This window comes from Macrobrachium rosenbergii, chromosome 55 (genome assembly GCF_040412425.1).
Source record: "Macrobrachium rosenbergii isolate ZJJX-2024 chromosome 55, ASM4041242v1, whole genome shotgun sequence".
Lineage (NCBI taxonomy): Eukaryota > Metazoa > Arthropoda > Malacostraca > Decapoda > Palaemonidae > Macrobrachium > Macrobrachium rosenbergii.
This window is the reverse complement of record NC_089795.1, coordinates 88,455,790-88,472,802: the sequence shown is the minus strand read 5'-3', so window position 1 is coordinate 88,472,802 and position 17,013 is coordinate 88,455,790.

Here is a 17,013-nt window from a genome sequence, read left to right as displayed (position 1 = left end):
AACATCGAAACGGAAGTGGAACGACCTTTTTTTTTCTTTTAAATCAACAACACACTGTATTGTTATGGGACTATTTTTAAACAGCTGAATGTTTATCCATTTCTTTTTAACGAGGCAGCTTCGTCCTTCATAAACTGAACATTTACAGTAGTTATATTCTGCAAACTCTTACACGTTTACAAACACACACGCACACACACATATATATACACATTTATTTATAAACAACATACATAACTACATACATACATTTATACTATACTATACATATATATATATATATATATATATATATATATATATATATATATATATATATATATGTGTATGTGTGTGACTGTGTGTATGCCTACTCCATGAATAATACAGAAAAGAGTCACGTATTTCCCCTCTTCCCTATTCAATCTCCTTTACCAGGCAATCATTATTTTTCATGTAATACATTTTTCATATCAATACGACTGATATTCTTTTTCTTTATATTGTTACATTTTTTTTATCTTACCAGATTACACACACAACTGTCGCGTGTGTTATTAGATAAGTAACAATAATTACTGCTATGAGGATCATCATGCAGAATTTTTACTACTTAGATCCCATAAGTATTTGATTTAAATGTATATTTAACATCCTATGAAATAATTTCATAACAAATTAGTTGAGATAATTGATTAACATCTTATGGAATAACTGAAATAACATATTTCGACAAGCCGTGAAACAATAAAAACTCAAAAAGTTCGTGAAAAAATCACACAAATAATAATAATAATAATAATAATAATAATAATAATAATAATAATAATAATAATAATAATAATAATAAGGAAGACCAAAATCATCTTTTATACTGAAAAAAAAAACAACAGCTTCGTCTCGAACTTCGTGTAATTGGGGGGCTTACCTGTATCCAACACCATCTCCTAAGGATTCGTTCGTCTTACCTGAGGAAGAAAAAATTGAGGAGAAAAGGCATTAGATTCGTCGCTTGACAAGGATAAGAAATGCAAGCACACACACATATATATATACACACATATATATCTATATAAATATACATACATATATGTATATATATATGTATATATATATACACACATCTGTGGTAAATACTATATCGAAGGTTCCCTCGTAAAGGTTTAACGTTAACATAATAAAAAAATTATTTATTAGATAACTCCAAATCTTTAATAATCGCAGGACCTTTCTATGCTTTGCATGTTGGAAAAAAAAATATATATATAAAGAGAGAGAGAGAGAGAGAGAGAGAGAGAGAGAGAGAGAGAGAGAGAGAGAGAGAGAGAGAGAGACTCCCAATCCCAGCATCCCCGTCAGATAATCATCACACGAAATACAAGTCCTCACTGTCAGTCAGTCCAGCTTCCATTTATAATTATAACATTTTTTCCTGCGTGTGCTTGCGAAGCCTTCGCATGCAAATGACGGGTAGTGATGCCCTTCGCTGGTCTAATTACGCGAATTAAAAAAAGGTTTATTAAAATATAACAATTCTAAACCACCTGCAACTTTTTTTGACTCATCATAAACACTTAATATCTTTTATAATTGCATATCTCGTACAAAGCGCCCACATACTCTCTCTCTCTCTCTCTCTCTCTCTCTCTCTCTCTCTCTCTCTCTCTCAGACCGATAAGAAAGGGGCAATGTGTTTGGGGCTCATATATATATATATATATATATATATATATATATATATATATATATATATATATATATATATATATGTATATATATATATATATATATATATGTATCTATATATATACATATATATACTTTTTACAATATATATATATATATATATATATATATATATATATATATATATATATATATATATATATATAGATAGATAAGTTTTGTCATTAGTCTACACATACCATTTTCACAAACACCCCTTAATGTAGAATTCACCTTACCTTGGGAATAACTCACACCTGAATGGAATTATATTAGACTAACACAGAGGTGGGAAAATGTGCAATACTCTCACAGGCAGCCCGTATGAAATAACTGTAATAAAGTTAATTACAGCATAACTTGTTATCTTTGTAATATGAAAAACAAATAACACAAACGAGCAACTTGTCACAAAATCTTAACTCATAGGAAGTGAAGAAGTCTGTTACATGTAACTTCAAATAATCTTTGTTTACAGCAAACTAAAACTTTAAGCATCTTTCATTCTTTTAGTTTTCTGTACAAGAAAACTATTGTGCCGGTTTTGTCTGTCCGTCCGCACTTTTTCTGTCCGCCCTCAGATCTTAAAAACTACTGAGGCTAGAGGGCTGCAAATTGGTATGCTGATCGTTCACCCTGCAATTATCAAACTTACCAAATTGCAACCCTCTATCCTCAGTAGTTTTGATTTTATTTAAGGTTAAAGTTAGCCATGATCGTGCATCTGGCAACGATATATGACAGGTTACCACCGGGCCGTGATTAAAGATTCATGGGCCACGGTTCATACAGCATTATACCGAGACCACCGAAAGATAGATCTATTTTCGGTGGCCTTGATTATGCGCTGTAAAGAAAACCTGATTGCGCCGAAGAAACTTCGGCGCATTTTCTACCTTTTATTTTACTTGAATTTTCCTTGATTTTAATATTTTTCTTTACAATATCGATGGTTCATTCCATCACGACATCTCTCCGTCGTAATCCGCGATTCATCTGATTTCGCCGCCACCTTCAAACTTAAAATCACCAGTTTCTTAATGAAACGTGTCTGCGATGGCCGTGCATTTCAGTGCATCTAACAGATTAGAACCTTGATCATTTGCATAAGTGATCATTCAGGGTTTTAGTAACAACATTCATGAGATCAAATTATCTTATGAGTCAGGACACATGACGTATTACAAATCCACAATGTTGGAAAAAACGATGTACATTAGAGGTGGTCTACTGCTAATCAAGCCCACAACAAGGACTCAAATAGAATACAGAATTTAGGCCAAGAGCCAAGCGCTGCGATCTACGAGGTAATTCCTCGCTGAAGAGGATACTGAGAGTAAATAGCTTTGAAAGGTGTAACAGGAGGAAAACCTCGCAGCTGCACTGTGATTCAATTATTAGGAGAGGGTTGATGAAAGTAAGATAGAAGAAAGAGAATATGAAACGGGGTTACAGTAAGAGAAATGAAAGGGGTTGCAGCTATGGGTCGAAGGGACGCCGCAAAGAACCTTAAGCAATGCCTACAACGCACCGCGTGGGGTGAACTGACGGCACTCGATACCCCCTTAACGGAGATGCCCACAACAAGAAACAGACGAATAGATACTGTATTTTTATAAGAGTATTATTCTCTGAATGTACATTATAGTAAAATCTGTAACAAACTTAACTACCTCTCCAGTTTGGTGGAAAAAACCTTTGTACCAGTAATCCGCTGCGAATTATCTGCCCAAAGACGTATTTTGTAATTACTTCTTTCAGTTAAAGCTGAACTCATGATACTGTTGGCAGAGGAAAAATTAAATTCGACTTTTTTCGAATTACACAAACACACAATAGATTCTACGTACATATATATATATGTATATATCCATACATACACATGTATATATATATATATATATATATATATATATATATATATATATATATGCAGCAGAACATAAAAGAACCTTAACACAGATAAATGGAAAACAAAACAAACGATCCGATTCGTCTCAAAACAAAAATGAAAACATTTATAAACCAAAATTAATATCAAAGTAACTTCAGCCACCGTATATATAAATACGTGCAATTCAGTCCTACTGCTTTTTCAATATTTTACTTCAACTGAAATACATAAAAAAACATTGATTTTTGCTAAATATTTAAATAACTGACAGAGCTTTTATAACATGAACTATGCATATGGAAGGGATCCATCATATGAAATGTAAGTGTATAAATAGTTATGGAATATCGAGAGAGATTTCAAATGAAGAGATTTTTCACATACATCCCACTCAATGCAAAAATATACATATAATGCAGTAAAATTCAACTTGCAAAAGGCACGTCCAAACTTGTACTACTGTAACTCTGTTACGAGTGGAATAGGAAGGTGCGCGCGCATACACACACTCTCTCAAGATTCACATACACACATACACACACTATCTCTCTTTCAACATTTACACATACATACACTCTCTCTCAAGATTCACATACACACCCTATCTCTCTTTCAACATTTACACATACATACACTTTTCTCTCTCTCTCTCTCTCTCTCTCTCTCTCTCTCTTTCACCATTCACACACACTTTCTCTCTCTCTTTCTCAACTTTCACACAAACATGCACACACCCACACACATACACACACGCTCTCTCTCTCTCAACATTCTCCCACACTCTCTCTCTCTCTTGGCCCTCGGGCGTGGGGTTGAACGGCCCTACGCCCGAGGGCTAAAAGTGGCCCGTTTGATTTTGAAAGTGGCCCTTTAGAGAAAAATAAGTAAAAGTATACTTCTCTTTTTGTATACATACATACATACAGACAGGTGGCCCGCACGACTTTTTGTTTTTTCAAGAGTGGCCCCCAGACTAAACAGTTTGGGCGGCCCTGCGATAGCTTTCAAGGAAAAATGATTGGTTTAGAAAATTATTATCAAGATGCCTTTCCGAAGACATAAATATTATATATTATTTTCACCTCCTTAACAACAGTTTACGCAACTGAACGTATAACTAAATTAGTCGGTCAGTTAATGAACGTTCTGAGCAAAGAGGGATTTGGAGATAAAAATAAGATACTGATACTGCTGAAACTGAAAGCGGGAGTATCGTCATAAAGTGGATTACTTTGGGACTAAAAATGGAACAATCCTAGGCTAATTAATGGAGTCCTTATTAAAATCTATTTTGGGCATTCGGCTTTCTAATGATAAGCGTGACTTAAAAAGACTTCTCCCAATATTGTCGCAACTCAGTATGTGTCAAGCATACAAAGAGAGAGAGAGAGAGAGAGAGAGAGAGAGAGAGAGAGAGAGAGAGAGAGAGAGAGAAAGTTCGCACGCAAACAACAGATGTATACACAGCCATACACAATATGTACATTATATATATCTTCTTCTTCTTCTTCGTTTTAACGTGCTTTTTTCCCATTTTCTATATGGGGTAAGCACGATGCCTTCTTTACGAAGGACTTTGATTTGGCGTTGGGGTAGGCCGTAGCCTCGATCGGCTGCCCTGCCTGACATCGCTTAGACCCCGGTAACGATGTCTACGTGTATCGTGCCAATCCCCAGCTCCCTTTCTCCCAAGCAGCGAGGAGAACTGGGCTGGTAGGTCGACAGTTCGAGACGTGTGAGGTGTCTGTTATGTTTTAGAAGATGTTATGTGTGTATAGTCTGTAACACCCATTCGCTTTTCAGCAAACCTATCCGTTGATTATAATCCCGGGGTGTCTACACGGATAGCAAAGTGTCCGCCTTCACTGACCAGTCGGCTGCGGATTTGAACCCGCGCCACGGACCTCTACGAATAGGCCGCTGCTCTACCGACTGAGCCACTGAGGGCTCTATGTATATATATATATGTATACATATATATATATATATAAATATATATATATATATAAATATATATATATATATATATATATATATATATATATATATAAATGAAATATCTAAGTGATATTTCATTGGTAAGCAAATAAAATAAAACAGCTATATATATAAATATGATAATATATTAAGAAAACTGATAAAATTGCTGTGAAAACTGATTAACTGATGATTAGTTTGTCTTTTTTTTTTTTTCTTTTTTTTACAGAATATCCAACCACCGATAGGACTTAAATCCGGCTCGGATTTAACGACGCCCATCAATGTCACCGTAGCTCACGGGGTAAATTACCACAGAGAGAGAGAGAGAGAGAGAGAGACCCTATAGAACTTGATTACTATAACAAACTACTTTATTCACTCTCTTCTTTAGTGTTCCCGTATTTCGCGCGTGGGTCTCTCTCTCTCTCTCTCTCTCTCTCTCTCTGTGAAGCATTCAAGCCTGGCCATCACAATCTACACATTTCGTTAACATGACCTTACATTCATAGTCAAACTCTCTCTCTCTGAAGCGTTCATTCACGGCCATCTAAATCTACATGTTTTGTTAATATGACCTTACCTTCATAATCAGACTCTCTCTCTCTCTCTCTCTCTCTCTCTCTCTCTCTCTCTCTCTCTCTCTCTCTCTCTCTGTGAGAAGCATTCATTCACAGACATCTCAATTACAAATTTTATAATCCTGGCTTTACCTTCATAATCAAACTCTCTCTCTCTCTCTCTCTCTCTCTCTCTCTCTCTCTCTCTCACTCTCTCATAAAAAACGTAATTAAAGTGTTAGCAATGGGTATTCTGGCTCCGGGGCGCCAATGATGACGCCGGGGCAGCGCCCTTCTGATTAGGATACCAGAGGCGAAGGGCGTCCTTCCCTCCCTCATCTCCGTAAGGAAAGGAGAAACTTCAGAAATTCGTGGAATTTTATATAAATTGTTATGTCCCTTTATCTGAATTTCCTTTACATGTCAAAGAAAAAATCTGAAACTGAGATTCTGAAGTAATTGGCTTCGGAATTCAAAATTTAGGCGAAAAGAAAAAATGATTCGGAATTTACAAGAGGTTTTCCCATTCTATACAATAATAATAATAATAATAATAATAATAATAATAATAATAATAATAATAATAATAATAATAATAATAATTAAACCACTGGACTCAATTCCACTTAAACTCAGCGCAAGGTACGCTGACATGAAATCTGTAAGGAATCCATCCAGATCTTTTCTCTTATTTCAAGGGAGAACTGCAGCAACATAGGTGGAACTTTGGAACTTTCCTTCCTGCGCCATGGTGCAAAGTTAAGTATATCTTAGTTTAACCAGACCACTGAGCTGATTAACAGCTCTCCTAGGGCTGGCCCGAAGGATTAGAATTATTTTTCGTGGCTAAGAACCAATTGGTTACCTAGCAACGGGACCTACAGCTTATTGTGGAATCCGAACCACATTATAGCGAGAAATGAATTTCTATCCCCAGAAATAAATTCCTCTTATTCTTCATTGGCCGGTTGGGGATTCGAACTCGCGGCCAACAGAGTGGTAGCTGGGAACGGAACCCGCTCGCCCAACGAAGAACTGTGCACCATGGTGCAACATCAGTATAAAATTTCTACTACATATACTACAGCCATTACTGTACCTATTAATAACAACATTACGGAAGAATAAAATTGGTTAGGCAATTATTGCAACTGCCCAATTTGTTGTTATAATTTCTCCTTCAAAAAATATCTGTAATCAAGCTGCCTTACACCTGGGAATATCCTAGGCCATAATCTACAACACTACAACTCAACTCTAGGTTATAAGGTTGTAACGATATTAAATATACAACCAGTTTGGTTTTTCATGGACTGGAGAGCTAAAGCTGTTTCCAGTTGATTTCTACTCTTGTGTGTACATGTGTGTCTGTGTGTGTGTCACAGATGGTACTCTGTCACCCTCTGCCACCTATGATGGCCCAATTCCATCTGTGAGAAGAATAACAACACGAATAAGCGCCATAACAACACACCTGAATGTTACAGTACCTAATTAAGACGAAGCAACCTGTAAATCACAGCAAAGAGATAGAAAACGGAGACTCACAGGAGGTGAATAGAAAACGGAGATCCACGAGAGGAAGAGAAAATGGGCCTCATAGTTTGCCAAAGCCAGCAATAATCCCACGGGGGGGGGGGGAATCCCTCGGGATAAGAGCAAACACACTATAAAGCTCATCTCGGTAAGTCCCAGAGATGGCAGGTAATTGAGGTTATGGACGAGATGGCGTAAGTGAATACGTGACAAGACTGGAATCAGCAGAGCCCTCCTGCAGCGGCAGAGATGAAAGGGAAAGGTATAATCAGCAGTGGAAGAGAGAGAGTGGAGAGAGAGAGAGAGTGGAGAGAGAGAGAGAGAGAGAGAGAGAGAGAGAGAGAGAGAGAGAGAGAGAGAGAGAGAATATTACTGACTGCTCGGTCGTGGCGAAATTGAAACTGCAAATAGAAGGCAGAAATCTCTGTTGTCATTAAGATCCATTTTCAAGTTTTTTTTTTCACGATGCTACAAGTACATTAAAATTTATCTGTGGATAATATACAACATATGTTGCAAGGAAAAAACAGAAAATAAGAAAAAAATACACAAGGCACTGTGAGGACTCTTCAAACACTTACCACAAAAGTTTTGCAACACTGACAGGACAAGTTGCTCCTCATCCAACGACAAATAGCAGGGTTCAGTAGAAGCTTTATTTGACAAACATTCCACAAAATAACAAGTACAAAATGCGCCGAAGTTTCTTCGGCTCAATAGAGTTTTCTGTACATCGTATAATCAAGGCCACTGAAAATAGATCTATCTTTCGGTGGTCTCGGTATAATGCTGTATGAACCGTGGCCCATCAAACTTTAGCCACCGCCCGGTGGTGGCCTGGCCTATATCGTTGCCAGACGCACGATTATGGCTAACTTTAACCTTAAATAAAATAAAAACTATTGAGGATACAGGGCTGCAATTTGGTATGTTTGATGATTGGAGGGTGGATGATCAACATACCAATTTGCAGCCCTCTAGCCTCGGTAGTTTTTAAGATCTGAAGGCGGACAGAAAAAGTGCGGACGTACAGACAAAGCCGGCACAATAGTTTTCTTTTCAGAAAACTAAAAAAATAATTCCAGGAAAACTAAGAAAACGCTCGCTCACTGAAGAGAGTTTGTCAATACCTGAATTCACACATTAACGTCCGATTTAGAGCTTAAGGTCTTTTGAGAGGGCCACCATGTTTCATATCAAAATCCGATATTTACTTCTTTGAAAAAAAAAAGGCCAATATGCGATGTCACGACCTTAATACAGACGATACAAAGTATCGCAGGTGACGTCATCAACTAACTCATCTTAACCAATGTAACGTTAATATTTTTTTTTGCAGTCGGTGTTAAAAAAAATTGCTCTTTGCAGACATTAAGATGAAGATTTAAATTGGACCAATTCCTCAACACTTCTTTCAATTTTCCTTGATAAGAGTTTCTCTGACGGTGGATGATAGTTATGGATTTAGTGTATTATTATTATTATTATTATTATTATTATTATTATTATTATTATTATTATTATTATTATTATTATTATTATTATTATTATTCAGAAGATGAACCCTATTCATATTGAACAAGCCCACCACAGGGGCCACTGGCTTGAAACCCAAGCTTCTACAGAATCTGGTGTTCATTTGAAAGAAGTAACAGAGGGTAATGGGAAATACAGAAAGAGGAGATCAGTTATCAGAAAAACATAATATTAAGAAATAAATAAATAAAAATGTGAGTAAAATATCAAAATACAAGTTGAACTGTATTACGGTAGCAACGTATCGCATCTTCGCTCGAACTTCTGAAGTTCCAATTGCATGACATATCTTCAGGGAGGCTATTCCACAGTCCACAACAACAGTAATGAGTCACTGGAAACGGAATGAAGAAAAGAAACTTATTTTGGCAAAACAGCGAAGAGAATTGATCCACTCTTTAGCAGCTAATTCTGAACGCAGCCAACGTTGGGTGAAATGCGCAGACACTCGTATCGCAACAGAATTTTTAAAAAAACGGGGATTCCTACCCACCATAATGAGAGATAGGAGTCGTTTGTTCATGGTGCCATCTCGAGGTCATTGTGAATTCAATCCAGCTCCCAAAAATGGACAAAAGAAGTAATGACTGAGGTGAATATAAAACAGCTAGCACCTAAAAGCAGAGATCAAAGCCATGATGAATAGAGGCACTGATTCTTCAATTTATTACAAGAATTTTCCTGTGAACCAAGCGTTCATTTCCACACTGATAGAAGCGACGTGCCAATTAAGATTAGCAAATACAAACGCAATGCAGCCTCAGAACACATAATTACGACTGTACGAAAGATATAATAGTCCCAGGACACATAATTAAGGCTGTACGAAAGATTTAATAATAAGTCTTCATGAGATACCAAGCGAAATAATCCCAGATTCTTATCTCACATGACGCACGAAAACTCCGGCACTCTAAATTCGCAGAATTGCTTCAGTATAGACGACGCTATATCGAAAAGACAAAAAATGTAAAAACTGAGGATTTTTTCTGTCCAGCCGCACCAGTTCTCAAAACAGGGTCATCACGTTTCAAAACATAAAAAAAACCTGTCTGCAATTCAGCTAAAAAAAAAAATCCATTGCAAAAATGCAGGGATTCGATAGGGAGTAAGTGGAATTCCTATATACACAGAGATTTCCAAATATATATTGTAAATATTTGTGTTATTACTGTTAACTCAAAGGCTGAATTCTTTGCTTTTAGTTATTTTACTACGTTTTTCAAGAAGGTTCTACGATCTGGATTAAGTTGCGTAAATACTGATGTCCTGTGGAGTATTTTTATACACATGCAATCGTACATGCATACATACACAGTATTTGTTTTTAGTTATTCATGACGTATTTATAAATTAATATATACATACACACTGACACACAGTTCTTTGTTTTTAGTTATTTCATTACGTATTTATAAATTTATATATATACACACAGTTGTTTGTTTTTAATTCTTTCATTACGTATTTATAAAATCATATGTACATACACGCATACACACACAGTCTTTGTTTTTGGTTATTTCATTACGTATTTATAAATTCATATATACATACACAGTTTTTCTTTGTTTATAAAATCACATAAACATACACATATTTTTGGTTAGTTATCTCATTACGTATTTATAAATTCATATATACATACACACTCACATACAGTCAGACATACATACTGAATACCCGCAATTCACGGTAATAAGTACACTAATCTCAATGAAAGATAAAGTGCATTCTATCTAAGTGAACATTCCCCCATTGAGGTCGCATACTTCACATACCCGGCGCAACAAACAATCGCGCTTATCAAACCCACTGTTCCTCTTTTTGACAAACAATCTCGGGAGCAGACAAGTTCCGGCGGTACGTATAATACTGAGGCAAGCTTCAATATCTCCCGAAAAGCACATTATTGCACCGTCTGGGAAGGACAGAACGCCCAAATCCGTTCTTATGAGGTTCTGTAGAAAGCGAACGCCAGGTATGAGGTAAGCTTAGCAATGAGTTTCTTGTGTGTGTTTTTTTTTAATAATAATTCAATGGACTTTCTTACTTTTTTCCTAAAATCTACTTGTTTCGACGATTGAAATTATGATGATCAGAGATGAACAACAAATAATTCAACGCACTTTTCTTTTTCTTAAAATCTGCTTATTTCGATGATTGAAATTATGATGATTAAAAAATGAAAAAAATTGGAAACTCTGAAACACTTACTTTATTATACACACAAAAGAATACTTTCCTTCTCTCCTGTCATTGATCTGAAAATTTATTCAAATGAAAGTATAGGAATATTCAATCATGTAAGGAATACGAACAAAGTATGAATACTTTCTTTCCATATTCAGTCATGTGAGGAATGCATACAAAGTATGAATACTTTCCTTCTCTCCATATTCAATCATGTGAGGAATGCACACAAAGTATGAATACTTTCCTTGTCTCCATATTCAATCACGTAAGGAATACACAATCATGTGAGGAAAGCACACAAAGAATACTTTCCTTGAATACTTTGCTTCTCTCCATATTCAATCATGTGAACAAAGTATGGAATATTCACAACAAAGTATAAATATCAATCAGACGGACGCCTCTTCTCCATATTCAAAAAATACAAAAATACAACACAAACACAAGATAACCTAATTGTGCAAAATACATTATAACCCTATTTCCAGCAAGATCACAAAACTCCTCATCGGAGAGAAACGAAGGAAAACAAAAAAGAAAATATCACGATAAGAAATAATCATAAGGCAAACATCCCAACCTTTAATGGCAAAGGCGAATAATCATGAATAATCACTAATCTTAATGAGGATACGAGTCTTCCTCCGTCGTGCCCTCACCAGCTTCTGTTTATATACCCTTGCCCTCATCATCCTATCCTCCTCTTTGGGCACCATCATCGTCCTATCCTCTTCGGGCACCATCATCATCATCCTATTATCCTCTTGGGCATCATCATCATCATCATCCTATCCTCTTTGGCACCTGCCATAATTCTTTGCAGTGGAAGTGGTATGCCCGGATTTGTTGACATTCGGGTGTTAGGTTTCTCTCTCTCTCTCTCTCTCTCTCTCTCTCTCTCTCTCTCTCTCTCTCTCTCTCTCACTTCTGGCCCGGGCCATGACATACCTTGCTATTTCGATCATTTGAATGCTTTTTATGTCACGTGACACTCGGCAGGAATGTATGTTGTTTTTCTTATATGACAGAGAGAGAGAAGCATGCATATTTTTCTCTTGTTTGAGAGAGAGAGAGAGAGAGAGAGAGAGAGAGAGAGAGAGAGAGAGAGAGAGAGAGAGAGAGAGAGACAGAGAGAAATGTAGAGACACTGACAGAGCAGAAAGCATGCATATTTTTCTCTTGTTTACGACCAGAGAGAGAGAGAGAGAGGGAATATGCATGTTTTTTATTCTCCTAAAAGAGAGAGAGAGAGAGAGAGAGAGAGAGAGAGAGAGAGAGAGAGAGAGAGAGAGAGAGAGAGAGAGAGAGAGAATCATGCATGTTTCCTGACTACTGATTTTTGGTGGACTGCTCATGATTCAGACAGGGTTAAGCTTCCAACAACATATCTAAGAAAAACTATTCATATTTAAAAGTCTTCAAGCAAACACCTTAAACTAAAAATTAATTTTTCATAAGATATCAAAAATTTGTTCAACCGGCCAAAAAAACCCTAAAGCCACCGTTTCAATTTGAATGTAATCGGAAAATAAATTTACGTAATTTTGCATGTAACTCGCAATTCACATGAGACGTATAATCATCATAAACGCATCCGTACGTAGAGGTAGGATATTCAACCCAGACCAGTTTACACAATCGAAACAATCAATCAAGGATAAGCACGCCTAAACAAACAAATAAGCCAACTAAACCCAAGCACCCTTAAAAGACAGCTGAAACCCGATACATCTTTCGGAGCGAACCTCACCGCGCGACCAGTTTAGTAACCCAACCAATGGCGCATTCCCTCTCCAACAGTCCACGACACCGCCCAATTACTCATTAATATCACCACTATCACGCCTGTCCAGGATTGATAATGAAGGATCCTGCACGGGGCTCCCTTTCGAGTGATCCTTGTCCTCCCGAGTGGGCAATTCCTTGTATGAGGCTCGACCTCGAGTGGCTTCACCTCAAGGGGGACGGCTATTGCCCGCTGCTCTCTCGAGTGCCTTACCTACGAACTGCCAGTTTAGGGGTTGTTAACTTCGGTATTCTTATCGCGAGGAGTTCTCTGGCGGTTTTCAGCGAATGACTCTATAGAGAATATGGGTGGATACACTATTCTTTAAATGTAATGTAGGTGGATGCACTATTCTTTAGAGTAATACAGGTGGATGCACAATTCTTTAGTGTAATATAGGTGGATGCACTATTCTTTAGTGTAATACAGGTAGATGCACTATTCTTTAGTGTAATATAGGTGGATGCACTATTCTTTAGAGTAATATAGGTGGATGCACAATTCTTTAGTGCAATATAGGTGGATGCACTATTCTTTAGAGTAATATAGGTGGATGCACAATTCTTTAGTGCAATACAGGTAGATGCACTATTCTTTAGAGTAATATAGGTGGATGCACAATTCTTTAGTGTAATACAGGTAGATGCACTATTCTTTAGAGTAATATAGGTGGATGCACAATTCTTTAGTGCAATATAGGTGGATGCACTATTCTTTAGAGTAATACAGGTGGATGCACTATTCTTTCAAGTAATAAAGGTGGATGCACTATTCTTTAGTGTAATACAGGTGGATGCACTATTCTTTAGTGTAATATAGGTGGATGCACTATTCTTTAGAGTAATACAGGTGGATGCACTATTCTTTCAAGTAATAAAGGTGGATGCACTATTCTTTCAAGTAATATAGGTGGATGCACTATTCTTTAGTGTAATACAGGTGGATGCATTATTCTTTAGAGTAATATAGGTGGATGCACTATTCTTTAAAGTGAGACAGGTAGATGCATTATTCTTTAGAGTAATATAGGTGGATGCACTATTCTTTAAAGTGAGACAGGTAGATGCATTATTCTTTAGAGTAATATAGGTGGATGCACTATTCTTTAAAGTGAGACAGGTAGATGCACTATTCTTTAAAGTGAGACAGGTAGATGCACTATTCTTTAAAGTGAGACAGGTAGATGCACTATTCTTTAAAGTGAGACAGGTAGATGCACTATTCTTTAAAGTGAGACAGGTAGATGCACTATTCTTTAGAGTAATATAGGTGGATACACCATTCTTTAGAGTAATACAGGTGAGCGCACTATTCTTCAGAGTAATATAGGTAGATGCACTATTCTTTAGTGATACAGGTGGATGCACTATTCTTCAGAGTAATATAGGTGGATGCATATTCTTTAGAGTAATATAGTGGATACACTATCTTATGTCTTACTGGGCTAATGTTCATCTTATCATCATATTTACTAACAATACACCATTACATTTCCAAGAACAAAGAGTAATTAATAAATAAGGAACTTTACAATGAAAAAAGCTATCTTCTTTATTTGTTTAAAATTTATTCATTTAAAGAAACAAAGACAATATGCATTCGATAATCAAATTTAATTGTGCATTTAGATCTGTGAGGAATTTCAGATTCTTCCGAACTTTGGGGCGACTTGTCAAGAGGAAAACTACCATCTTCATCCTGGCACCTGAAATGAAAATTAAGCATCGACCCTCAGCTTTGGTAAAATTGTTTCTTCGTCTTTGCGTGGATTAAGCAAGCGCCAAAACATTAGGATTGGCCACTCATTAAGGAATTATGCATTATGTGAATATGAACCGATCTGCTAATCCTAGGCATTTTCTACATCTAACAATCACAATCCTTAGTTCAAGAGATGTCTCCCCGTAGGGAGGTAGTGTCGTCAGTGCACCTCATGTGGTGCACTGTAGGCATTACTTAAGGTTCTTTGCAGTGTGCCTTCGGCCCCTAGCTGCAACCCCTTTCGTTCCCTTTACTGCACTTCCTTTCATATTCCATTTCTTCTATCTTATTTTCCACCCTCTCCTAACAATTGATTAATAGTGCAACTGCGAGGTTTTCCTCCTGTTACACCTTTAAAACTTTTTACTGTCAATTTCCACTTCAGCGCTGAATGACCTCATAGGCCCCGGTGCTTGGCTTTTGGCCTAAATTCTACATTCAATTCAATTCAAGAGATACCCAAGATACTAAGATGCAAATCTTATCTAAATAAACACGCACACACACAAAAGACATATTAAACAGTAAATGCTTCACAGGTATAATGATCCTTGACCTTTATGCAGAAGGCTCAGGTGATTAGGACCCGTGGAAATAAAATGACAAAAAGAAAACATCGAAAAAACAAAAGCCAGAGGCGAACAGGACAGACATGGAGGATTATGTCAGATTCAACAGTAAACCCCTCCCACCCCCATCTCTCTCTCTCTCTCTCTCAGTTGCAAGGATTCCGAGGGAATATGACTCACTCTCTCTCTCTCTCTCTTCCTCTCACTGTCTTAGTTGCAAGGATTCCACAGGAATTTAAGTATCTCTCTCTCTCTCTCTTAGTTGCAAGGGTCTCTCTCTCTCTCTCTCAGTTGCAAAGGATTCCAGGGAATACTCGCTCTCTCTCTCTCTCTCTCTCTTCCTCTTCCAAGGAATTTAAGTCTCTCTCTCTTTCTCTCTTTCTCTTAGTTACAAGGATTCCAAGGGAATATAAGTATCTCTCTCTCTCTCTTAATTGCAAGGATTCCAAGGGAATATAAGTATCTCTCTCTCTCTCTCTCTCTATTAGTTGCAAGGATTCCAAGGGAATATGAGTATCTCTCTCTCTCTCTCTCTCTCTCTCTCTCTCTTAGTTGCAAGGATTCCAAGGGAATATAAGTATCTCTCTTTCTCTCTTAGCTGCAAGGATTCCAAGGGAATAAGTCTCTCTCTCTCTCTCTCTCTCTCTCTCTCTCTCTCTCTCTCTCTCTCTCTCTCTCTCTCTCTCTCTCTCTCATACAAGCAAGATATTAATGGTAGCGTTCTGAAGCATAAACATTGCATTGATGTCTTTGTGCCGTTCGAGATATGACTGTTTATCAAATAACATATGAGGCACACTTTCAAAGAAAATACTTTTTCTCAGTCTACACTTTCAAAGAAAATATTTTCCCTCAGTTTACACTTCCAAAGAAAATATTTTCCTTCAGTCTACACTTTCAAAGAAAATATTTTCCCTGTCTACACTTTCAGAGAAAATATTTTCCCTCAGTCTACACCTTCAAAGAAAATATTTTCCATTAGTCTACATCTTCAGAGAAAATATTTCCCTTCAGTCTAAACCTTCAAAGAAAATAATTTCTCTCAGTCTACACCTTCAAAGAAAATATTTTTCCTCAGTCTAAACCTTCAAAGAAAATATTTTCCCTCAGTCTAAACCCTCAAAGAAAATATTTTCCCTCCGTTTACACTTCCAAAGAAAATATTTTCCTTCAGTCTACACTTTCAAAGGAAATATTTTCCCTCAGTCTACATTTTCAAAGAAAATATTTTCCCTCATCTACAATTTCGAAGAAAATATTTTCCCTCAGTCTATACCTTCAAAGAAAACATTTTCCAGTAGGCTACACGTACAACTAAAGAGAAAATGATACAATCCACTAAAAATATTTAAAAATATATTTAAAAAATCCCCAAAACACACAGACAAAAAAAAAAAAAAACGGGCCTGGAACACAACAGTGTTTCTGTACCTGCTAATCTCAGCTGGATTCAAATGCATCAGGGGATTTCACATGCAAATAAGCTGAACTTGC